The sequence below is a fragment of the Moschus berezovskii genome, chromosome 27 (genome assembly GCF_049115385.1).
Source record: "Moschus berezovskii isolate FMDL1 chromosome 27, NW_MosBer_1.0, whole genome shotgun sequence".
Taxonomy (NCBI): Eukaryota; Metazoa; Chordata; class Mammalia; order Artiodactyla; family Moschidae; genus Moschus; species Moschus berezovskii.
Genome location: NC_142486.1, coordinates 17,427,158 through 17,451,878, shown reverse-complemented (window position 1 = coordinate 17,451,878; position 24,721 = coordinate 17,427,158).

Below are 24,721 nucleotides of genomic sequence, written 5' to 3'. Positions count from 1 at the left end.
CGCTGTATCACTATAGCAGTCTCTCTCTCTCTCTCTCTGCTTGGTCAGTGGCTGCTACAAGGTCTGATGATGAAACTCTGGGCTCAGCTCTGACCACTGCACCAGTCTAACTTCTTACCAGGGTCAGGAGAGGTGAGACAAGTGTAGTGCTCAGGATGCAAAGCTTAAGGAGGCGCCTACTCCCAGGCTCATGGACGTGCAGGGCTGGCACCTGGGAGTGAGTAGCTCCTTAAATAGGGTGTCTTTGCCTTGCTCTGGTCCAGGCCCTGCCCCTTGCTGCTCCCCAAAGCTTTGCTCTTCAGGTATCTCAGTCTTCAAAACACAGACGGGGAAACCTACACCCCCCGCCATTCCCGGCACATTTCAACATGCCCAAATCCATTTAAAATCCAGAGGAACCACTGACACATTTGTTTGGTTGAGTGATTAATTAACAATGATAGAAATAAAGAAAAACACTAATCACGCACTGATCTTGTGCCAAACGCTTGAGTATTTCATCAGCTCCACAGCTCTTGGAGACTGATACTTGGATTATCCCCATTTTACAATTTCTAAGTCACAGAGAAGTTAAAGGACTTGTCCAAGGTCACACAGCTAGTAAATAGCACAACCAGGAATCAGCCCCAAATCTCTACACTGCCTCTTCCAAGCCCTCTTCAAGGGAAGCAGATGCCTGGCTGCGAGAGTCACAAAAACAGTGGAAATGAACATTTTGAGTTCACCGAAGGTGTTCAGAATGGCCACAAGGTTACTGAGTCATCACCTAAATCTACCAGCTGTCGTTAAAATTAGTAGCCTAAGTGTCAGTGCCACAACCATGGCTATGGACCAATTCTTTTTTATTTTTTTTAATAAAAAGTGGTTAGCTTTTGCCTTGTCTTTATTTAAGGGAGCATTTTTCAAACTTCAGTTTTTCTTTTTTGTTGTTTTAGAATTACATTCCCATTATTTACCATCTTCTCATCCCTATCATTGTTTTTCTTTTTATTTATTTATTTGGCTATGTTGGGTCTTAGTCGCTGCTTGCAGGCTCCAGGGCACGAAGGCTTCATAGTTGCACTGCAGGCTTAGTAGCTCCAAGGCACGTGGGATCTTAGTTCCCTGACTCGGGATTGAACCTGCATCCCCTGCATTGCAAGGTGGATTCTTAACCACTGGACCACCAGGGATGTCCTGTAGCAATTTTTTGTGTTGGATTTAGGTGAGTGATCCATGTAACCTTCATTACAAGTAGAAGAGATGTCATTATCCCAATTTTATAGTTGGGGAAATTGAAGCACAAAAAAGTCAAGTGAGTTGCCCACAATCACACAGCTAAGAAGTAACATCAGAGCTCCACGCAGGCGGAGTGACGGGATGGGTGTGGGCACAGAGGGACAAGAAGAGCCCATGAAACAAATCCAACCCGTCAACCACAGAGTCTTGCAATGGACTGAAATCTGCCTCCTCCCAGCTGCTCTTTTGGGGCCAAATTAAGGCCCCCAGGTGCCCCTTTCCTCCCCACAACCTGTTCAGAGGAAAGATCATTTTCCCTGGAATCTCCACACAGTCTCCAAAAGACCACAGCCTTCCAGAGGCCTCACATAACCCTGGTGACAGTAACAAGATCTCTCTCGTCTTCTGCTGTCAGCCAAGTGACATTTAATTCAGGCTTATGAAACCCATAAAACATGTGGTAATAATTATATCACCATATTGAGGGTGAGAAGCATTAAAGTTCAGCATTAAGTCAGTCAGATGAGGGCGAAGAGGCCTGAAAAAGGGTGGAGTGGGCAAGGGTCCTTTCTGGTGACTCCCAAGCAAAGCCAATGAGAAATCCGTGGGTTGGACTGGGCTGGGGGACACCAGCAGGGGAAGTGGGAGCTGGGTTCTGGGATGCGCTCTGGTATTGGATGAGCACACAAATTTTATAAGATTCAACTCTGTTCAAAGTGGGGCTTCCCTGGTGGCTCAGACAATTAAAGAATCTGTGTACAATGCAGGAGACCCGAGTTCCATCCCGCGTTGGGAAGATCTCCTGAAGATCTCCATGGCAACCCACTCTAGTATTCTTGCTTGGAGAATCCCCATGGACCGAGGAGCCTGGAGGGCTATAGCTCATAGGGTTTCAAAGAGTTGGACATGACGGAGCTGACTTAGCACACACAGCACATTCTTTTCAAAGTAACTGTTTAGTCAGAGATGGTGATTAACACGGCATTCTTGAGGTTCCACTAATAGCTGAGGCTGATGATGATTTGCACATGAAACATTGTCCCCTTCTTAGTCATGTTTACACCTTGGCGTTTAACACAAGGTGCTTCAAATACAGGGGCGACTCATAAAGTGTCTGTGACTTGTCCTGAGTTGTATCGGCGGTGATGGAAACAGGAGTGACGGTAGCAGTGACAGCAGTGGTGGTGGAGGTGGCGGTGGTGCTGTTGATGCGGTGACAGGGCAAGTCAAGCGGGAGTGACAGTGGTGGCTTGTGGGGAATGACGGTGGTAAACAGGCTCACAGTATAAGGGTGGTGACGGGGCAGGGCTGCTGGGGTTGATAACAGCAGTGGGGACGAGGGTGTCGTGCTGATGGCAGACGTGGCACCACTGATGGTTCGGTGATAGAGGCAGTGGTTGGTGATGGTGGCAATGCCAGGGGATGGTCATGATGAAGCACGATCCTAATGTAACAGGGGTGGGGGCTGGTGGCCAGAGGGGTGGAGCATGGTGAGCAGGGATATTTATAATAGATTGATGACGATGGTGATGGAGCCTGTGTCGGTGGTAAGTGCAGGAAGATAAGGGAGGATGGAGAAGTAGGGGAAAGAATCTTGGGGCACTGATGTCATTGGCCCTGGTGACAGGGGCTTTGTTTCATCCCCTTCGGTCACTGGAGGTCAAAAAGCTCACTGTCCTCCTGGTGAGGGACCCCTCCCACTACCAACACTTCCGCTGGAACGCACAGCCTCAACCTGTGCGTGCGTGCTAAGTCGCTTCAGTCGTGTCTGACTCTTTGTGACCCCAAGGACTGTGGCCCGCCAGGCTCCTCTGTCCATGGGATTCTTCAGGCAAGAACACTGGAGTGGGTTGCCTTGCCCTTCTGCAGGAGATCGTCCCAACCCAGGGATAGAACCCATGTCTTTTACATCTCCTGAATTGGCAGGCAGGTTCTTTACCACTGAGCCACCTGGAAGGAAATCCCTTCCTAGAGGGAAAACTGGCCTGGACCAGGTTTCATAAATATATAGATGCCCTCCTTCCCTCCATTGTCTAAATCATGAAGTAGGCTCCAGGAGAGTAAATATGGCAAGATGATGTGGCAGTCAAGAATCTGGGCTCTGGAGTTCTCCCAGATTTGAATCTTTGCTTGTGTTGTTCAGTTCAGTTGGTCAATCGTGTCCGACTCTTTGAGACCCCATGGACTGCAGCACGCCAGACTTCCCTGTCCATCACCAACTCCCAGAGCTTACTCAAACTCATGTCCATTGAGTCAGTGATGCCATCCAACCATCTCATCCTCTGTCATTCCCTTCTCCTCCCGCCTTCAATCATTCCCAGCATCTGGGTCTTTTCAAACGAGTCAGTTCTTCGAACCAGGTGGCCAAAGTATTGGAGTTTCAGCTTCAGCAGCAGTTGTGTCCAACTCTTTGCAACCCCACAGACTCTTTGTGACCCCATGGACTATACAGTCCATGGAACTCTCCAGGCCAGCATACTGGAGTGGGTAGCCTTTCCCTTCTCCAGGGGATGTTCCCAACCTGGGGATTGAACCCACGTCTCCCGCATTGCAGGCGGATTCTTTACCAGCTGAGCCACAACGGAAGCCCTGATGGTGCTGTGTGACCTTAAATAAGTTACTGAACCTCTCTGAGCCTTGATCCCTTCATATGTAAAATGAAGCTCATAACAGCATCTATCTCCCACGATTGTTGTGAAGACGCTGGGAGACAATGCCTTAAAGCATGTGATTCAGTGTGGGGATTCAATAATGTTAGTATTATTGGCCGCCACTGCTGTTAGACAAATAGAAGGAACTTCAACAAAGGGTCAGGTCCCCCGGATTCTATGGAGCAGGGGGACTGGCAACAAGAGGCTCTCTCTCCTGGGCTCTGCATGCTGTCCGGCACCATCTGTCCATGGGAACCCACGGGAGAGGCATCCTCCTTTCAGAGCAGCAATGCAGAGGCCAGAGTCGGAACCCTGTAAGACTGGGTTGCCTCTGGCTGGGGATGGCAGGGATCGAGTCTCCATCAGAGCAGCCTGGTGCTGTAATTTAGCTGTTCCTCCTGTCTGCACAGCCTCCAAATCTGACAGTAGCCCTCCGGAAATGCTGTGATCAACTCATTCACTTGTTATTCCTCTTCAACTTAAGATTGCTGGAGTGGCTGTGTCCCCTTGTTTACAGTCCATCTCTTCTGATCAGATGCTGTCCTCGCTTAGGCCATACGGCTTGACCTTGACCCCTCACCCTCTCTCACGCACCGCCTGGAGCAGTTTTGCTTAAAAAGCCTACACCCCAAATCTCAGAGGAGTGGGCACCAACCAATATTTCCCTCCTTCAACCAGTCTTAATGGATCAGGAGTCTGCTAAGCAGCCTCCCCCGGTGGCAGCAGGGATAAGAATCCATCTGCCAATGCAGGGAACATGGGTCTGACATCTGGTCTGGGAAGATTCCACGTGCCACGGAGCAACGGAGCCCACGCACCACAGCTTCTGAAGCCGGTACACTCCAGGGCCTGCAACAGAACTAATGAGCACCTGGGCTGCAACTATTGAAGCCCACACACCCTAGAGCCAGCAAGTGGCCACTACTGAAGCCCATGCACCTAGGGCCTGTGCTCCACACGCAACAAGAGAAGCCACTGCAACGAGAGAGTCTGGTGCCCTGCAACAGAGTGGCCCCCACTCGCCACAAGCCCACACACAGCAGCAAAGACCCAACACAGCCGAAAATAAATAAATAAAAAGTAGTTTGTATAAGTCCAAAAAATAAAAGGCAAAAGTTAAAAAAAAAAAGAATCTGCTAAATATCTCACAGTCCCATGGGAAATCGTTATCACAAGAGTGTGATATCCTTGACAGGGCAGGAACAGCAGTAAGAATGGTGTAATAACATGATTTAACATGCACTCAGCCCTGGCCAGACAGCAAATGTTTTTCAAAGCACTGTAATTCACTTAATTCCCACAGCAACATAGATAAGGAAATCGAGACACAGACAGACTGAGCCACTTGGCCAGATTCTTAATGGCTTTAAGTAGAAAGTCAGAATCTGAAGCCCAACAACTGAACCCGAGTTCAGCTCATAACCACTCCGCTATCCTGCTTCTCTGAGGTTATTTAGGAGCACACAGCAGAAGCAATGGCACCCCACTCCAGTACTCTTGCCTGGAAAATCCCATGGATGGAGGAGCCTGGTAGGCTGCAGTCCGGGGGGTCACTAAGAGTCGGACACGACTGAGCGCCTTCACTGTCACTTTTCACTTTCATGCACTGGAGAAGGAAATGTCAACCCACTCCAGTGTTCTTGCTTGGAGAATCCCAGGGACGGCGGAGCCTGGTGGGCTGCCGTCTATGGGGTCGCACAGAGTCGGACACGACTAAAGCGACTTAGCAGCAGCAGCAGCAGCAGAAGCACCAGACTGAGTTCTGCTTTACTTTGTTTTGTTTGGGGGTGGGGGTGCACAGGAGGAAGGGAAGGCAGTCTAGAAGCAGCGGCGCTGCCTCAGGGCCTGAAAGATTTGTAGGCGACAATGTGGTGAAGAGAGAAGGAAAGGATGTTCTTGGCAGAAGGGTTAGGAACTACTTGTGCAAAGGCTCGGAGGTGAAAGCAAGCCCAGGGTATGCCTCTGATCTATTTCAAATGCAATAGGACGTGGAGAGTTGTAAAACGATAGTGAATAGGAGGAAGAGAATCTGTTGTTTGCTTTCTGTGTGCCAGTCACTGCACGAGTTAGGATAAGCAATTCCAGATGCTGTAGCAAACAGCCCCCAGGAAAAAGGAACTTCTTGCTCAAGGTCAATCAGTCCAACATGGTGACTCCCGGCAGGCATGCGGCCTTCTGCGGGGTCACTCAGGGGTCCAAGCTCCTCCTATCTTGTAGCTCTGCTATCTTCTAGGGCCAGGGTCGCAAACATTTCTATAGATGATCTATAAATGAATGGACATGGCTGTGACCAAATAAAACTTTATTTATAAAAACAGGCAGCATGTGAGATCTAACTACGGGGCATTATTTGCCAACCCCCAGGTGGCGCTAGTGGTAAAGAACCTGCCTTCCAATGCAGGAGACATAAGATACCCAGGTTCAATCCCTGGATTGGGAAGATCTCCTGGAGGAGGGCATGGCAATCCACTCCAATATTCTTGCCTAGACAATCCCATGGACAGAGAAGCATGCCAGGATACAGTCCATACGGTCACAAAGGGACATGATTGAAGTGACTTAGTACACAGGCTTTCTTTTTTTTTTTAATATTTACTTTTATCTATTTGACCATGCTGGGTCTTCATTGTGGCATGTGGGTTCTTTAGTTGAAGCATGAGGGGTCAATTCCCTTGACCAGGGATCAAACCCATGCTCCCTGCATTGGGAGTGCAGTCTTAGCCACTGAACCACCAGGTAAGATCCACCAACCCTATTCTAAGTTATCAGAGCCTTCCACTGGAGCTTCGCATTCAGCCAGGAGACAGGGAGAGTAAGAAGGATCGTAGGGTGGCAGGGAGAGTATAATAGGTCTGGTTTGGAATTAACAGCATCACTTAGGCCCACATTCCACTGGCCAGAACATAGTCACATGGCCACATTCAACAGCAAGTGGGACTAGGAAACATAGGCTATGTGCCCAGAGGAAAAAGGAAAGGGATTTTGGTGGACATACAGCTGTCTCTGGCACACACACTTTACACACATCCTCTCACTAAGCGCCGGGAAGGTAGCAAGAAGGAATCAGTGGTCCCAATATACAGCTGAGCATACTGAGGCCCAAAGAGGGCTAGAAACTGGCTGAGGTCACCCAGTCAGTGGCAAAGGCCTGACACTTCCGGAAGCAGTCTCGAGGGAGGAGAGGAAAAGGTAAGGAAGTCAGCCCTCAGCGAGGAGAGTATAAGTAAAAATCCTCCACAATGGAGGATGAATTTGGACTAAAATTTGCTCGAGCCAAAAACCCAGGCGTGGACTTCCCTGATGGGCCAGTGGTTAAGAATCTACCTGCCAATGCAGCAGACACAGGTTCAACGTTGCCCACATGCCACAGGGCAACGAAGCCCAGGCACCATAACTAGAGTCCATGCCCTGGAGCCCATGCTTTGAAACAAGAGAAGCCACCGCAGTAAGAAGCCTGCACACTGCATCTAGAGAGTAGCCCTTATTTGCTGCAACTAGAGAAAGCTCATGCACAGCAATGAAGACCCAACACAGCCAAAAAAATTTTTTATAAATAACCCAAGCATCATTCCCTGATGTCTCCTTTCCCTCACCTGGTACAGCTCCTCAATCCAGGCAAGAGAGGATCCCACACTTTGGAGAACACTGACTCCATCTCCTGTGGCCGCCACATCCTGGCACAGAACCCCAAGAAGTCACAGAAATCCTAATGTAAACCTGGCTTCCCCAGGCCTACGAACAGCTGTCTCCCAGGCCTGGAGAGCAGAGTGTGTTTCATTTCACAATGGTGTTGGCTCGATTTCTACATATTAGACACATATGGGGATCCCCACTGGTGCTCCTGCCCTGGTCCTGCCAACAGTAGGGGTGGGGGCACCATCCTCACCCTGCAACTCCACTTCTTAACCATGACAAGTACCATCTCTCTGTGCGTAAAATATTTCCTGAATTCACCCACTTCACTCCAACTCCATTGCTTCCACCCTAGTCCATGCCATCTTCATCTCTGCCTGAGCTAGGGTGATAAATGGCCTCCTAACGGGCTTCCCCGCTTCCCTTGGACCCCTCTCTGTCCTTTCTCTGTACAGCAGCCAGAACCACTATTGCTAAATGCAGTTCAAATCCCATTACTTCTCTAATCAACATCCCCCGGTTTCTGCCTGTTGTTCTTAATATGTTATCCAGATTTTCATCACGAGAGCCATGTCTCATGTCCATCTCTTGCTCGTTGCCTGCTACTGCTCAAGCATTTGCCACTCCTTCAGCAAGCCAAGCCTGTTCCTACCTCAGGGCTTTTGCACTTGCTATGTCCTCTGCCTGGACCATTCTTCCTCTGGAGAGCCACGTCTTGTACAGGATTCCCCCACAATCTGAAAGTAAGAGTGTTCTATGAAACCTTTTGTAAGCTGAAATGGTACAAAGCAAAGAAGCAATGACCTCAAGACACATCTTGTTCACAGATGCACAAAATAAAACGAGACAAAGCACAGATGCTCACAGACACAGTTCAGAGCAATGGTGGCTTGATGCTGAGATGCTGAGTGTGGTTCCCAGGGAAGGAGTTTGGCGGGGCCACTCACTGCCGAGGGTGCTCCATACCTGTGTTTACCAGCTTGCATGAGTGCCAAATCCCTTCAGTCGTCTCCAACTCTTTGCAACCCCATGGGCTGTAGCCAGCCAGGTTCCTCTGTCCATAGGATCCTCCAGGCAAGAATACTCGAGTGGGCTGCGGTGCCTTCTTCCAGAGGATCGTCCTGACCCAGGGAGGTCTCCCACATCGGCAGGTGGGTCCTTTACCACTCGTGCCACCTGGGAAGCTTGTTTAAGAGCTTACTGCAAAACAAACCCTGACTGTGGCTGATTCGTGTTGATGTTTGGCAAAAACCAGCACAATACTGTGTTTTGTGCCTCTGTTTCCCTATATGTAAAACGAGGATAGTAGTAGTTCTAACCTCATAGGGTTGCAGTGCGGATTTAATTGACTCGACATTTGCAAAGCACTATGTGAAACAGTACATAAAGGATGCTGGGCTCGACACACAGTAAATGCCCTGTTAAATAAATAACCTATCTCTCCCTTCACCTCGAGGGAAACACCAATTGAATAACCAAAGTCATGAGCTTGTAGCTATTCCTCTCTCTGAGAGTAATAGCCCCGAGGTGGCACTTACTCGTCTCTCGCCGCTCCTGCGAAGCGGCTTGTTCAAATGCCAGCTGCCACGTGTCACCTTAGCTGGCGGAAAGTTGTTCCACTTGGTCACAGCCCAGAAATTATGACGCTTTGCTGTTCTGCATGGAAGTACAGGCTGGGGGCTGGGGCTATTTGTAAATTTCAGTACCTGCCAGTCTCAGCAGAGCTGATGGGGGAGAGAAAAATCCAAGGCCAGGAGCAGGGCGATGAAGAGCCCTCGTGGCTTTTCCGCGGGGCTCCTCTGCCAAGATGCATGAAATGGGTCAGTCCTCTCCTGCTCTGAACCCTCCAGCCCAGCTAGCCTGATAACTCCCTAAAAGAGTCTCAAGGTCAACTCCAGCCCAGTCCTAAAGGCTTTCTCCCACTTAGAGATGCTGGACCCCTTCACTCCTTAAATAAGGAGATAAGAATTGGTCCAAGGACTCCCCTAGTGGGCCAGTGGTTAAGAATCTGCTTGCTGATGCAGGGGACATGAGTTTGATCTCTGGTCTGGGAAGATCCCACATGCTATGGAGCAACGAAGCCTGTGCAACCATGACTGCTGAGCCTGAATACCTAGAGCCCACTCACCGCCACTGCTGAGCCTGGGGGCTGCATCTGCTGAAGCCCACGCGCTTGGCGCCCAAGCTCCTCAACAAGAAAAGCCACCGCACACTGCAAGAGACAGTAGCCCATCCTCTCGCCACAACTAGAGAAAGCCCGCACGCAGTGATGAAGACCCAGTGCGGCCACAAATAAATAAAAGAATCGGTCCATTCTGATTGAAAGTCAGTGTCACAGAACGGGGGCCAAACTGGACCCTGAAGAAGGGTGACAGTAGCCCTGCAGCTCAGTCACAGATGGGGTTTCTCAAGAAATATATCTGTTTTTTGAATTTTTCAGTAACTCCCTGAATCTCCGACTCTTGTCCTTCGTTTTGCTGTGCCAGCATAAGAGCCAAGCTCAGTCTACTTGACTTTCCCATTCCTTCCTGGGACTGGGGCTCGGCTCTTGGGTTCCACACAGGGTTCAGATGTCTCTGTCAGTTTCAGCAGGGGGGAGTCACCATCCACGTGGTTACCGCTGAGACGTCCAGCCTTCCATCCACATGACCACTTCAGAAGTAGAAGCTCTCTGTCACTTTCAGAACACCCTGGGGACCCCAGACACTTCACTGAAGCTGTGTCTGGCCCCGTCATCCCAAGGTCAAGACGTGAGATGCCCACAGGGGCCAGGCTAGTCAGAGACAGAAGCCAGGTGGACTGGCTGTGATACAGGTAAAGGTTCTCTAGAAGGAGCGAGTTCAAGTCAGGCCCGAGGGTTGCGGAGGGGTGAGCACAGGCCCAGGGTTTCACGATCTCTTTTTCATGTGAAACTGCAAATCCAAAGTGGAATTTTCAAGCGTTAATCATCACTCAGTAGTGTCTGACTCTGCCACCCCATGGACTGTAGCCCACCAGACTCCTCTGCCCATGGGATTCTCCAGGCAAGCATACTGGATGGGGTTGCCATTCCCTTCTTCGGGGGATCTTTCCCACCCTGGGACTGAACCCAGGTCTGCGGCATTGCAGGCAGATTCACCATCTGAGCCACTGGGAATTGTGAGATAGCCAATCTCTTAAATGTTGACCAAAATAAATGGAAAAAAGTTAAGACAACTCTTGGGCCAAACCTAGCATCTCTGTGGGCAGGATTCGACCAGAGGGGAGGCTGAGCTGGGGTCTCCCACCTTAGGGGCGGCCTCCTGGCTGAGACCTGGTAGGGGAGGTGCCTGGAAGTAGAGTTCAGCTCAGGCCCTAGCTCCCTGCATCACCTCTCCCTGCCCCAGTCACAGGAAGTCTCTCTGCAGCCTGGAGAGGGGATCGTTCTCCTGTTCTCCCCACCATTATCCAAGACAGTTCCGCGGTGCCTCAAATCCCCTGCAGCCTCTCCGACGGAGAACGCTCTAAATTCTCCTGAAAGAGAAAAAAAGAAAAAAAGCCGAGAAAGACTTATGGATTATTTCTTCCTCCCCTTCTGCTGTATCTCTCCCCTGAGGCAACAGCTGCCTGCCCTGATGAGAAGGGAAAAGGGGGATCTGGAAGCCAGAGAAACAACAGAAAAGATTAAGTCGTATATCAAGACAGGATGCCGCTTTGCGTACAAAAGCAAACGGGAGGAAGGGGGCGGGGGCGGGACGGAGCGGAGAGGACTGAGGTCCCCGGGACCGGACTGGGATTGAGGCCATTCCTCCCCGTGGGGCAGGGGGATGGACTGGGTTACTGGTTGAGATGAGATAGTCAGGGAAGGCCTCTCCTTCTGAGAGGTGACATTTGAGGTGAAACCTGAAAGATAAAGGAGTCGTCGGTGTGGAAGTAACCAGACAGAAGGCGTTCCATCAAGTGCAAAGGCTCCATGAGTGCTGCGTGCTAAGTAGCGTGGGACTCTCTGCGACCCCATGGACTGTAGCCCGCCGGGCTCCTCTGTCCCTGGGATTCTCCAGGCAAGCATACTGGAGCGGGTTGCCATTTCCTTCTCCAGGGGATCTTCCTGACCCAGGGATCCAACCCCAGCTTCCTGCATTCCAGCCAGATTGTTTACTGACTGAGCTACCAGGGAAGCCTCTCTTCCGAGTCTTCTTACAAAATTTCTCTCAATCTGTGACATCCTCTTTCCCTTTGTTCCCTACTCAGCTCTCTTCATAGAATTCAATTCAGACCCAGGGATGGAACTTGCGTCTCCCACATTGCAGACAGATTCTTTACTGCTGAGCCGCCGGGGAAGCCCAAAAAGAGCAATGCTGCTGCTGCTGCTGCTAAGTCGCATCAGTAGTGTCCGACTCTGTGCGACCCCAGACAGCAGCCCACCAGGCTCCTCTGTCCCTGGGATTCTGCAGGCAAGAACTCTGGAGTGGGTTGCCATTTCCTTCTCCAATGCATGAAAGTGAAAAGTGAAAGTGAAGTCGCTCAGTCATTTCCAACTCTTACCGACCCCATGGACTGCAGCCCACCAGGCTCCTCCATCCATGGGATTTTCCAGGCAAGAGTACTGGAGTGGGGTGCCATTGCCTTCTCCGAAAAAGGGCAATGGGTCCCCAAAATGAAAATCTTTTAAGTGAGCCAAAAATATTTCCTGAGCACCTACTATATGCCAAGCACAGCTCTGCAGGGAACAAGGCAGGCCAGTTCCTGCAGTCAGGGGCTGCAGTCTACAGAGCAGACAGGAAATAATCATTTAGAACTTCCCTAGCAGTCCAGTAACAGGATCTGTGCTTCCACTGCAGGGGACACTAATTCAATCCCTGGTCAGGGAGGATCCTGAACTGTGCCAGTGCAGCCAAAAAAAAAAGTTTATTTAAAATGCACGTCATGGGGATTTGCTTGGTGGTAAAAAATCAGCTTTCCAATGCAGGGGATGCAGGTTCAATCCCTGGTCGGGGAACTAAGATCCCACATGCCACAGGTCAACTAAGCCTGCATGCCACAACGAAGAGGCCACCTGTGGCAACTATTAAGACCTGATGCAGCCAAATAAAATTTTTTAAAAACACATGTCATGTTAAGAAGGCTGTGAGTGTCAGGGAGAAAGACAAACCAGCAGAGAGAGGAGAGGAAGGCCAGAGCTGTAAGGTTAACTAGTAGGTTCTGAGAAGGGACGTCGAGCATGGCTGTGAGAACGGTGAACCCTGGAGACTGGAGGTGCAGGAGGAGCACTCCAGGCAGAGGAAGCCAGAGGCTCGGAGGCCCTGAGGACGGGGAGCATCTGGAATGTTCTAGAAGCAGGAAGGAGCTGGGGTGGCTGGAACAGACAGAGTGAGGCAGGCTAGAGGAGCACGTTAGCAGGGCCCCGTGGACCACGGTAAGGACTCTGGGTACCCCCCAAACGAAATGGGGAATAAGCAGAGGGCCCGGCTCACCGAGGTCCACTCCCCTCGGCTACTCTGCTGCCCTCCGCCACATACCCATCAACCCCCTTGAGTCCTAGGGAAGGCCGGACATAGCCCCCTCTTCTCATGGGCTTCTCTAGCCCAGCTGTCATCTCTGGGGCCAGTAGTGTATGTGATTTACAAGTCCCTCCCCGGGATGCTGGGTTTGGGGGCATCTGGTCCTTTTTTATTGCTTCTGGACAGGGCTTTGGTACTCCTTCACAGATCAAATCACTTGCCTGCCTTCCCGCTAATTCAAACAGCTGGTTACCGCTCACCGATTCCCCCGTTCTAATTGCCAAGGGAAGAATTATAAATAAATGTGTACAAGCAAACAGATGCTGTCATTTAAAAACTCGATCCATCTAGCAAAAATGCCCTACTTAGGACTGAAGTGGCAGACTGCAGAGCATGTGTCTTGGTGACATTTTTAATGAAATCAGAAAAACAATGGCGCTAATGGATTCCCAAGGAGGAAAAGAGCAAGGACGGAAGGAGGGATGAGGGGGTATGGACCCACTTTGCAGCTCCAGCACACAGGACTCAGAGCCATAGCAGAGACACAGGACTCCAGCACTGTTCTGAATGAGCGTCTCTGTTTCCCCCTCCTCCCAGCCTTCCCCTGCCTCTTCAACCTGTTGTGACGTCAAGTCAGATCATTTGTTACTGCTCTATGAGTCTCAGATGCAACTGGTGGTTTCCAGGAATCTCAGTCCAGGATGACGTGTCATCCCTTTGTTGTCCTGAATGCACAGTTAGACTATCTCCCACCATTCCTGGTGGCCAACTTTGTCCTGAGAGGTCACTGGAACCCAGAAGTGACTGCTGTCAGACACAGCCAATAAACATCTCCCACGTGAGATCCACCACCATGTTTCCCATCCTCGGACAGAAGGAGGAAGACTTTGAGAGCCCTGCAGAGGGTGGAGCCTCAACTGGAAGGAGTGCAGGTCCCTGAATGACTGTATGGAGCAGAACCTCCTTGTGTGTGGACACTGGGATGCAGTGAGAGGGAGAAATAAACTTAACGTGTCTGGCCAAAATGTTGGGTTAGTTTCTTCCTGTAGGGTTCCTACCCCGACAAATACAGAAATCATGTATTCGTTCACTCACTGAGCACATAATAAAAATAATATCAAATTGTCTCCTTCAGACATCACAACAATCTGGTGTAATGAATGTCATGAGCCCAGTTTTCAGATGGAGAAACTGAGGTTCGGAAAGATTAAGTAATCTGCTAAAAGACACAGAGCCAATAATAATAATAATAACAATGGTTCTCGTTAATGAACACTTTATATGTGCCAAACACTGTACTAAATACCTCATCTGCAGAAAGGATACTATTTTATTCCTCATAAAAATTCTCACTGTTGTTCAGTTGCTCAGTATTATCAGACTCTGCAGCCCCAAGGACTGCAGCATGCCAGGCTTCCTTGTCCTTCACTGTCTCCCAGAGTTTGCTCAAACTCATGTCCATTGAGTTGTTGATGCCATCCAACCATCTCATCCTGGCTCCCCCTTCTCCTCCTGCCTTCAATCTTTCCCAGCACCAGGGTCTTTCCCAATGAGTCAGTAAGGAGATCAAACTATCAATCCTAAAGGAAATCAACCCTGAATATTCATTGGAAGGACTGATTCTGAAGCTGAAGCTCCAGTACTTTGGCCACCTGATGGGAAGGGCTGACTCAATGGAAAAATTCTCATAGGTATTTTTATTATCCCTATTTTACAGATGAGGAAACTGAGGCTTAGAGAGATTAATCAAAGGAACGAAGGGAGAAAAGAAGGGAGGAAGGAAGGGAAGGAGGGTGGAGTAGGGGAATAAATAAAAGCAGAAGGATTCAAGCTTTCTAGTTTGAACAGGCTAGCTAATGCTGCCTGTTCTTGCAATCCCAAGAAAGAGTCTCTAATAAATGAACCACACTGCATCTTAAAATCCCAGCTTATCTCAAATCAAGTCAGCCCTAGACAAACACACACACACACACTCCATAAAGGTTAAAACAGTTACATCAAAATAAAACATATGGCCACCCAAATCTGCATTTATTACATCTAATTGGAAGAGACGCAGTCAAGTACATGAATATTTTAGCAGTTTCCAACATGCAAATCACCATGCCAAGACCCAATTACTCTCTAATCAGCACACGGCCGGCTGCTGGTGGTGCTGCGTGGGAACGGGCTCCATCCTTCCCCTCTGGGGACGCCGAGTTTGGGTGGCCTCTCATTCTGAGTCAGTTTGCATTTGTTTCTGCCTTTAAAGAGCACCCCAGGAACAGAAAGAGTTGAAAAACTCCCTCTCACCAGGTTTATACCCTTGATTAGTGTCTGGGGAACACTATCGGCAAGCTATTTGGCTCTAAAACCAAATAGAAAATTCAAATCTTTTCATGTAATCTCTGACTAATCAGCTTTAATGAAGAGATTCTAGTGATTGTTGTTTAAGCCATTGGACATACAGGGAACAAATGGGAATTAACAGAGATTTATTTTTCTGGCCAATCCTGATAAAGGCCAGAGTTCCCATGCAGAGATCAAGATGAGAACGCAACAGCAGTATTTCCCCAAATGCCACCCATTTAAGTACTTGCCCTGAGGATTTCCACCATATCTGAGTATTATGTAGCAAGTGAGTCACTTATTTTTCTTTGAACTAATTCACTTTTTATTTTGGTAAATTTTGCATCATTATATAAGTGAAAACCCAGTAACACTCTGTTGAAGGTGTATTAGGTGATGCAGCAATAACATTTGATCCCAAGAGTTCAAAGGTTTCACATAACACTTGTTTCATTTTCAGAGGGGGTTGGCAGAAGACCCGCTTCACTCAGTCAATGAGTCTCGGACAGAGAAAAGCAATATCATCTTAGAACAGCCAGAGAGAACAGGAGGGTTGCTCACAGGCTTTTAAATCTTCTAGGCACAGCCCATCAGCCACGGTTAGTCACATGGCCCTGTCAAAGTGCAGGGAACTGGGATATGGGGGAGTGGGGGGTGGGGGATGAGCATGCATACTGACAAGCAGTGAATGTCTCCGTTCCAAAGAGTAACTGCCAAAGTAAATTAAATAGATATGATTAAATTCTACCTAGAAGGTTGTGCTGTAAGAATGCTCTGAACCAGCATATTAAAAAATAAAAGAAATGAACATGTGTTAGAAATGTGTTAAAGACATCTGTAACACCAAACTGAGACCTCCTCCTTGACCCCAGGAGAAGGACTAAGAGAGTGTGGAGAAGGCAACGATTGTCTCACCATGTGGCTTGAGGTTATTTAATGTACGTCCCTCTATCAACTAAAACCATCATCAAGAAAAACCGAACCATGGAAAGAGTTTCTTTGAGGCAAAGTAGAAACCAGACAGGAGTGAAAGACATTTTGAATAAAATAAGAATCCTTGTTGTGTAGCAGCATTTGCTAATGTAACAGATATTTTCCAAAAATGATGGTGCCAGTGTATCCCAACTCACAAGCTCTTACCATGTGACAGTAACAGATCTCCAGCCAACAGGCAGAGAATCTGAGGTCTCTCCCCTTCATTCTGATTACCACAGAAGGGAAATCCACGATTTCTGAAGCTACGTTTAAAAAAGTGATACACCCCAGTGGCAGTGAGCACACCTAACACCTGAATCTTGGTTTCTAATACCATCCTTCAATAAAAAGGAACCAGGGCTCCTTTGAGAAATGGCTGATTCTAGACAAGATCAAGAAATAGACACAATGAGGCTGAAACATCTTGTAGAACCAAAATGTAAGGAAGTGAACACACACACACACACGATGGGAGGAGTGAAAGGGACACAGGAGTCAACCTGAAAGAGCTCCCAATGGGGGACAAAGCTAGAAGAATTGCAGCAACCAAAAAAGAACATACCTGAGCACAATACTGAGCATGAGCCAGTACTGACATAAATCAATGGTTGCACACATAAATAAATGAGGGAGACTAGACAATCTCCCAGGCAGAAGAATTTCACATAATTTATGTTAGACACGCTACCCTTAAGATGGAGCCCGACTCCCCACTCCTTAAGCATGGGCTGTGAATATTGAGTGACTTCCTTCCTCAAAATACAGTACGAAAGCAGGGGGGTGGGGGGGAGTGATTTTACAGTGGAAAAAGCTCACAATCACCACCTCAGCCGCCTGATCAAGATTAACATCAAGAGCGAACAGTCATGCTGACGATATGTGCCCTTGGTATGATGTGATAGGAACCACATTCACCAATGTGGTTTTCTGCCCCCCCCCAAACCCATAACCCCAGCCTATTCACAATAAAAAACATCCTAGAGATCCTAGTTGAGGGACTCAAAATTGTCAAAGTCATCAAAAACTAGGGAAGTACGAGACACCGTCACAGCCCCAGGGCACCAAGGAGACTAAATGTGCTGTGGTACCCTAGATGGAACCCTAGGACAGAAAGGGGATGTTTGGTTAAAACTTTCATGGCAAATAGATGAGGAAACAATGGAAACAGTGACCGATTATTTTCTTGGGCTTCAAAATCGCCGTGGACAGTGAACTGCAGCCATGAAATTAAGAGACTTGCTCCTTGGAAGGAAAGCTATGATAAAATTAGAGACTAAAAAGCAGAGACATTTCTTTGCCAACAAAGCTCCAAATAGTCGAAGCTATGGTTTTTCCAGTAGTCATGTATGGATGTGAGAGCAGGACCATAAAGAAGGCTGAGCACTGAAGAACTGATGCTTTCAAACTGTGGTGTTGGAGAAGACTCTTGGGAGTCTCTTGGACTGCAAGATCAAACCAGTCAATCTTAAAGGAAATCAACCCTGAATATTCATTGGAAAGACTGATGCTGAAGCTGAAGCTCCAATACTTTGGAGCTGACTCACTGGAAAAGACCCTGATGCTGAAAAAGATTGAGGGCAGGAGAAGGGGGCGATAGAGGATGAGATAGTTAGATAGCATCACCGACTCAATGGACGTGAGACTGAGCAAACTCTGAAAGTGAAGGACAGAGAAGCCTGGCGTGCTGCAGCCCATGGGGCCGCAAAGAGTCAGACACAACTGAACAACAAAGGAGATCCCAAAGTATGAGCTTTAGTTATAGAGTTGTATCAATATCGATTCATTAATTGTGATCCATGAACAACATTAACCCAAGAGAATAGGAGAAACTGGGCATCAAGGAAACTCTCTTATGTTATCTTGGCAATTTTTCTGTTAAATCTAGAGCTATTCGAAAATTGCTTTGATTTTTTTTTTAAGTGACAAAGCTTCCTTCTGGTATTCTTACTTGGGGCACACAACTTGGGTGACCTGCATGGACATGTAGAAGTCCAGCACCCTGACACCATCCTGGTGCAGAGACTGTGTAGCAGCTGCCTGAATTCTCCCAGCCCAGGGACCAGATATGTGGGTGGGCGGCCTTTCAGCTGTCTCCAGCCCCTGGCCTTCCAGCTGCCCCAAGGTGACACTAATAGAAACATAGGCAAGCTGTCCCCACCCACATCCAGTTCAAATTGTAGACTGGGGCACAAAATCAGTGTTAGAAGTTCTAAGTCACTACATGTTGCGGTGGTTTGTTAGGCATCTTTAGATAAATGGAATCATGGGTCTGCAAAATCGACTTTGATGACCGATTGATTGATTTCTTTTACACATATGTGTTCATCTTTGATAGGTGCAGGACAGTGGAAACAGCAATTCACGAGACCTGGTCCCTGCTCTTGAAGAACTCATACTCCAGTAGGAGAGTAAGAACAAAGGAGGACAATAGCAGATTTGATCGAAGAGATGGATGCAGCGTTTCAGACACAGAGAGAAGATAGTAAATGACTCTGAGAGACCCTGAGCTGTGAACAAAGAGGGGAAAAAGCAAGTATTTACTGAGCACACAGTATTATGCTGTTCTAAATGTGTTACAAGAGCCATGTGGATTACTCCTTCCAATTAACCCTATATATATATATACACACACATCTACCCACACACACACGTATTACATTATATAGATATATTTAAGAGACTTCCCTGGTGATTCAGAGGGTAAAGAATCTGCCTGCAATGCAGAAGACCCAGACTCATCCTTGGGTTGGGAAGATCCCCTGGAGAAGGAAATGGCAACCCCTTCCAGTATTCCAGGAGCCTGGCGGGCTAAAGTCCATGGGGTCACAGAGTCGGACACAACTGAGCGACTAACACACACACACACACACACACACACATATGTATATGTAATCCTTCCAATTAACTCTATATTAAAATATATATATATGTATATATATTGCTACCCCACACAGCGTGCAGAATGGTAGTCACCCAACCAGCGATCAAACCTGTGCCACCCGCAGTGGGAGTTCAAAGTCTTTTTATTTAATTAATTAATTTATTTATTTATGGCTGTGCTGAATCTTTGCTGTCGCTTGCAAGCTTTCTCTGGCTGCTGCAAGCAGGGGCTGCTCTCTAGTTGTGTGCTTGGGCTTCGCACTGTGGTGCCTTCCGTCATCGCGGAACATGGGCTCCAGAGATTCAGTAGTTGCAATACTTGGTCTCTCTCAGTACTTGTGGCACATGGGTTTATTTGCCCCAAGGCATGGGAGATCTTAGTTCCTGGACCGAGGATCAAACCCATGTCCCCTGCATTGGCAGGCAGATTCTTAACCACTGACAATGGTGGGGAATCACAACCAGTGCCAGTGAAGTCCCTCCAGTTAATCCTATGATGTCATTGTTCTAGTTGGTTTAAAGATGAGGAAATGGAGGCTTGGGGAAGTGAAGAGATTGCTTAGGGCCAGTCAGGTGGCAGAGATGGGAAGTTTCTCCCATCTATAAAATGAGGGTATCAGATAATGCACACCAAGGCCATTTCTGCCTCGGAGGTTGCGTTATGTATGAGCTTTGCCTGCTCAGCATCTGCTTCCTTTCTTCCAGTAACAGCATCCCAGTTTTCGACAGCAGAACTGCCCAATCACAACTCTCAGTTAAGGGGGAACACATACTCAGTCTCAGCCAAGCACAGTATCACAGCCAGCTTACACAGTGATTGGTTCAGGCATATACATGGGGACCCAGGCCACCCAATGAGAGTTTTCTTCAGGACTTCTGTTACAACTCTTTGGAAAGAGGCACTCTATTTCCCCTAGAGTTTCTAAGCCCAAGTTGTAAACTTGTAGCTGCCAGGGGCCACCATAGGAAGAGAGTCTACCTAGAAATAAAGCCAATCAATTCAGCAGAAAGAAGAGAGACCAAGAGATGTTGCAACACCATCTAAGCACCTAGATCCAGCCTTGCCTGAAGCCATAAATCCTTAAGATTCTCTGTGATGTGATTCAGTGAATGTGACCATTTCAGATAGATTTCTATATTTTATAATCAAAATGTTAATATAAATCAAAGAGGATGATATGTGCTAGTTTGCCCTTATCCTTACTCTCCCTACTACTAATGTTAAGTTGCCAAGGACATAAAATATGCCTTTCCATCTCTGTAGCTTCATCCTTGCCACCCCCACCAGAGTCTAACAGTGCCTGGCTTATCAGAGGACTCAGGAAGTTATTTGTGGAATTGCCCTGATGGGGATCACTGATCAATTTCACCCCATGCTTCTCCCGCTCCTTCACTAGAGGCAAGCCCTCTGAAGGTCTGGGGTACTCGAGATTTGGTCTGCTCCCTTCAGGAACACGAGGCTCTGGGCAATTAAAGTGCCTTCCTGCATTTTCTACAATCAACCAGGACTAGAGGACTAGGGGACAGCTGTGCCCTAGTAATTGTATGACCTTGGGTAGGTAACTGCTTCAAGTTTCCCTTTTCTCTACTTTATAATGGACATCTAAGGACTTCCCCGGTTGCCCAGTGGTTAGGGCTCCACAATTTCAGTGCAGAATATGTGGGTTTGATCCTTGATCAGGGAACTAATGTTAGGAGCCCTAACATCTGAGTAGCCAGGATAGGCCTGAGACCTTGCTTAGGCCTAAGTTTTGATTTCCTGGAGAGAGGGTGGAGGCTAAGTCCACAGAAACTCCTCCCTAAGAAGATCCCGCCGACGCCAAAAACTAAGAAACTCCTCCCTAGAAAAGTCCGCCGGCGCCAAAAGTCGAGCCAATCAGAGTAAAAAGGGAAATCCCCCAGAAAAACCCCGCGTGCGTATAAACTGGCCAATGAGCTTCCGTGCATGCATGAACTGGCCAATGAGCTTCTGCCAGCTTGATCTTTTGAACAGAAATAGGTGCTTATGTAACCTGAGATTATAAAAACCGCTGTAAGCTGGGCTCGGGGCTCTTGTCCCACTCCACTGCGCTGGAGGAGGCATGAGCCCTAGCTCGAGCTAGAAATAAACCCCATTCTTGCTTTTGCATTGCTGCAAGTGTCTTATTCTACCAGTATGGGGGAACCGGACTCAGGGCATAACATTTGGGGGCTCGTCCGGGATCCCTCTGACTGGGGAGAATAACGCTCTCCCGGCAGAAGGGGTTCATCAGCCTGGAGGAGGGCTGATTATAGCACCGGTGCAAGGTCTGTTCAGGGGCGATCACCGTAGCCAGCGTAAGGCCGAGGCCCAGCATTCGCGCTGGAAGGCAGCTGGATCTGCAAGGTCTGTTCAGGGGCGAATTGGTCGCCGTAGCCAGCGTAAGGCCGAGGCCCAGCATTCGCGCTGGAAGGCAGCTGGATCTGCAAGGTCAGGGGCGAATTGATCGCCATAGCCGGCATAAGGCCGAGGCCCAGCATTCGCGCTGGAAGGCAGCTGGCTCTGCGGGAGAGAGGAGGTCTCTCCCGATCCGGAATCTGGTGGGCGGTGGACGCCCTTCGGTAAGGTTACTTTAAATTGCAGGAAGCCTCAGAGGTCTCAGAGACCTAGTAGTGTGTTTTCGGCGGACGTTTGTCTGTCCTCCGTTTGTCGTGTTATCGTGTGTGCCGGCATTGTCTCTGTCTCTCTCCTGTGTCTGTTTTCTGCCGTAATCTGTTCTGTGGTCATGGGTCAAGGAAGCTCTACCCCGCTCTCCCTCATGATGGATAATTTCTCTGACTTTAAATCTAGGGCGCGAGACTTGTCTTTGCTAGTGAAGAGGAATAAGCTGGTGACGCTCTGCTCCTCAGAGTGGCCCACTTTTAATGTCGGGTGGCCGAGAGAGGGAACCTTCAGCCTGACCACCATCCGGCTGTTGGGGGAAGGTTCTCACGCCCGGCCCTTCCGGCCACCCGGACCAGATGCCCTATATCCTGGTCTGGCAAGATCTGGTGGAAAACCCACCAGCATGGATAAAGCCTTTTGTTTCTATCCTTTTCATTCATAATCCCACCTGGGATGACTGTCAGTAGCTGTTACAGGTGCTCTTCACCACGGAGGAACGGGAGCGGATTCTATCGGAAGCTCGGAAACATGTCCGGGGTGTGGACGGGAGGTCCACCCTGCAGCCGAACCTAATTGATGAGGGATTTCCATTGACCCGGCCCCAGTGGGACTTTGAGCGCGCAGAAGGTAGGGAGCATCTCCGAGTGTACCGCCAGACTCTTACGGCAGGCCTCCGAGCAGCTGCCCAGAGACCAAGGGATTTGGCTAAAATAAAGTTGTTCAGGGATTGGTTTTGGCTATGGAGATTAAATGAAAATTACGCTGTGAATACAATCCCCAGAGCTCGGGTCAAGTAAAAAGGATGAATCGGTCCCTAAAGGAAACACTGGCAAAACTGGCAATAGAGACTGGCGGGGACTGGGTGACTCTCCTTCCTTATGCCCTTTTATTATTTATGGGGTCCCTCCGCCGACCCCCTATAGAATTGGTCCAACTGTTTTATAAACTAGTAAATTTTATATTGTAATGTCTAATTCATGACTGAAGACTCACACTGTGTCTGTCTTAATATGTCTTGGTATGTCTTTGTCTCTGAGTAATATTTTTGAAGTTAATTTGTAAATGAGCTCTATTTAATTGGCTTAAAGGGTAAGCGCTTACAAATCAGATAATTCTAAATTAATAAATTCCAGGTTCAAGTAAAGTGGAAAATATTCAGTATTAAATACCTGATATTATTGTTTGTTGATCTATCTAATATAGACATGTCTTAGAGTAATTAACATTAAGTAGAATATTTTCATTGTACCTAGGTTCAATATAAATTAAATACATCTGTTACAAGTTTGTCGACAAAGAAATTACCTTGAGTGAAAAAAAAGACACAAAAACTTCTAAGAAATGTAAATGAGACAAGAGCTTTTAGATAAACTCTATTAAGATTAAAAATGTCTGTCTAAAACAGTTTCTCTAAATTTGGGCTTCCCTGGTGGCTCAGAGGTTAAAGCGTCAGCCTCCAATGCGGGAGACCCGGGTTCGATCCCTGGGTCGGGAAGATCCCTGGAGAAGGAAACGGTAACCCACTCCAGTATTCTTGCCTGGAGAATCCCATGGATGGAGGAGCCTGGTAGGCTATAGTCCACGGGGTCGCAAAGAGTCGGACATGACTGAGCGATGGAACGGAACAGAAATTTTGGTAACCTGAATTTCTAAGGTTGTGCTAAATTAAGTAACAAAAGTTTATTGAATAGCTAGGTCATTTCCAGATAAAATAAGGTTCTGAAACATTCACTACTGAATAATAACTTACAGAAAAACTAAAGATTTTAGACTATTAACAAATAATGTTTGATGCCATCCTGAGATGTTTGCTAAAATTTTTTAAGTTATCACTGGTATTTATGTTCACCAATCTATAGAATGCTAATATAAAGGTCAATTCTTGTTTGCTTAAGGGAAGTAAGATGTGTGTGTTCAGTAAAGAAGGTATGAATAATGAAGTTACATTTTATGAAGGAAAAAGGTAATAGGTCTGACTTACAGTTGGCTGTTTCAGGATGGGAGAACAAATGGGTACAGAAAGTGATAAAATGGTTTTGTGGAAAGTGGACCCCAAGGAAAGAGTTTTGTGTATAAACAAACGTTTTCTTGAGATGTTAAACTGCATTTGACAATAGATTTAAGATTATTTGCCTCTTAAATGGTCTGTTCTATATTTGCCTCTGAAATCCTATATTGTTACTATGGCTGAGTGACTAGCTATTGTTTCAGTGACCTATAATCCCATATGAGTGAGTGTTCTAAACCTTTCTGATATTTGTTGACAAAACTTCCTAAATCAATCTGATAAAGCACTTTTGGCTTCTAGCTGACTTTGGGATGCTTCAGAGGGCCCCTGAAACATCCCAAAGGGAGATATTACACTAACTGTGTTCAACTTCCATGTTAAATTACATGGGAAGTACTGTCAAGTGAATAATAAGTCTCAGGTATATTGTATGGTAAATGTTACTAATATAGATATCCTAGAAACAATTTATATATAAATTCTGATATATTCAGGTAAAATGTTGCCGTAATTCTGCTTACTATCTTAAAGTGTTGTCACAGCACTAACCAAGTTTCTTGTGAAAATGCTTCCTCTTCCAGAAGATTTATAAAAAGGACTTTTGGATAAATACAAGTTTCTGAACTGGGTAAGAAATTAAAAGATTCTAGTGAGAAACCTGATGACTGTACAAAGGTTAACAAAAGGACCGAATGAACTGGCAAATATGCTTATAACTTTTATGGTTTCTGAAAAATTACTGGTTTGAATCTGTGTGTTTTAATTATGACTTAATAGTAATTTGGTAAAATGGTATTTAATAGACAAATTGAAGCATTTAACATTTTTCTCTGTCTGACCCCTTCAGAGACTGGAAACTCTTAGGCTTCCAGTAACTTTATCAGATAAACTAAGAAGGTTATCTCACTAACAGGTACAGAAATCTCAGTTTGGGAGACCTTAAGAA